We start from the raw sequence: 1,491 nt of genomic DNA, 5'->3' as shown, positions 1-1,491 counted from the left end.
TAGCTGTCCAGTGTCCCCAACACCATTTATTGAGGAGATGGTCTATCTGTCACTGAATAATCTTGGTTCCTATGTCATAAATTGATTAACTACCTGTTTTATTGTTGGGCTCTCTATTCTATTCCATTGATCCATGTGTCTGTTTTAATGTTAGTGCTCTACTGTTTTGATCACTGTTTTGATTACTACGGTTTTGTAATAGAATTTGAAATCAGGGAACATAATGCTTCCAGCCCGTTCTTCCTTCTCGAGATTGCTTGGGCTATTCAGGACCTTTTGTGGCTCCATACAAACTTTAAGATCGTTCTATTTCTGTGAAAAATGCCATTGGAATTTTGGTAGGGATTTTATTGAATCTGTAGATTCTTTGGATGGTAGGGACATTTTAACACTATTAGTTCATGAGCATGAAGTATTTGCGTTTCTTCAATTTCTTTTATGAATGTCTTAAATTTTTCACTGTATAGCTCTTTTACCTCTCTGGTTAAATTTGTTCCTAGATATTTTTTGATGAAATTGTAAATGGGATTGCTTTCTTAATTTCTATTTCTGATAGTCTGGTGTATAAATATGCAACAATTTCTGTTTATCGATAATAACATCTACTTCAATGTAGATATAATAGCTATGCAAACTAATATATGAGAGTACAGATGGGTTTGTCACATTTTTACCAGCATGACATTAATTTAAAATATTGTGTAGGACTCTTTAGCTCTCCACACAAGTGGGAAATGCATCCCATTATATGTATAGATATAGTTAAAGCGTATATACAAAAATATACATATATTTAAATATGCATTTAATATGCACACATACATGTATAGATAGGTAATAAATGAGTTTAAATATATATCTATAGACCAAGATATGTGGAAGAAAGTACAAAGATTAAGATGATTATGATACTGTTTCTGGATTTTTTTCTTTTGCTTTCCCTATACTTGTCTATTTTCTGCGATAAACATGCAGAACATGACTAGGGGTGCCTGGGTGACGCAGTCGGTTAAGCGTCCGACTTCGGCTCGGGTCGTGATCTCATGGTTCATGAGTTCGAGCCCCACGTCGGCCTCTGTGCTGACAGCTCGGAGCCTGGAGCCTGCTTCCGATTCTGTGTCTCCCTCTCTCGCTGCCCCTCCCGCTCTTACACTGTCTCTCTCTCTCAGAAAACAAATAAACACTAAAAAAAAACCACGAATGACTAACCGTATAAAAATTAACATATGCATTTTAAAATACTGATCAAGATCCATTAATTTGATTTCAGGGTCTACTAATGTGGTGTGACCCAGAGTTTTCAAAACTGCTCCGTTTCAACCTTCCAACTGCCATTTAATCCCTTTTTACACACTTAAACTCAGTAGATACTAAGTGTTTTCAAAAATTCCTCCAAGACCAGAGAACTGGCCACCTCATTGCCATTCAGCCTCCATCGTGTTTAACTGTTAGACAGTTCTTCCTTGGTCTGAACAAAATAGTGCTGTCTTC

Source organism: Lynx canadensis, chromosome C2, assembly GCF_007474595.2.
Source record: "Lynx canadensis isolate LIC74 chromosome C2, mLynCan4.pri.v2, whole genome shotgun sequence".
NCBI classification, from domain to species: Eukaryota; Metazoa; Chordata; class Mammalia; order Carnivora; family Felidae; genus Lynx; species Lynx canadensis.
This window is presented reverse-complemented; position numbering follows the sequence as displayed.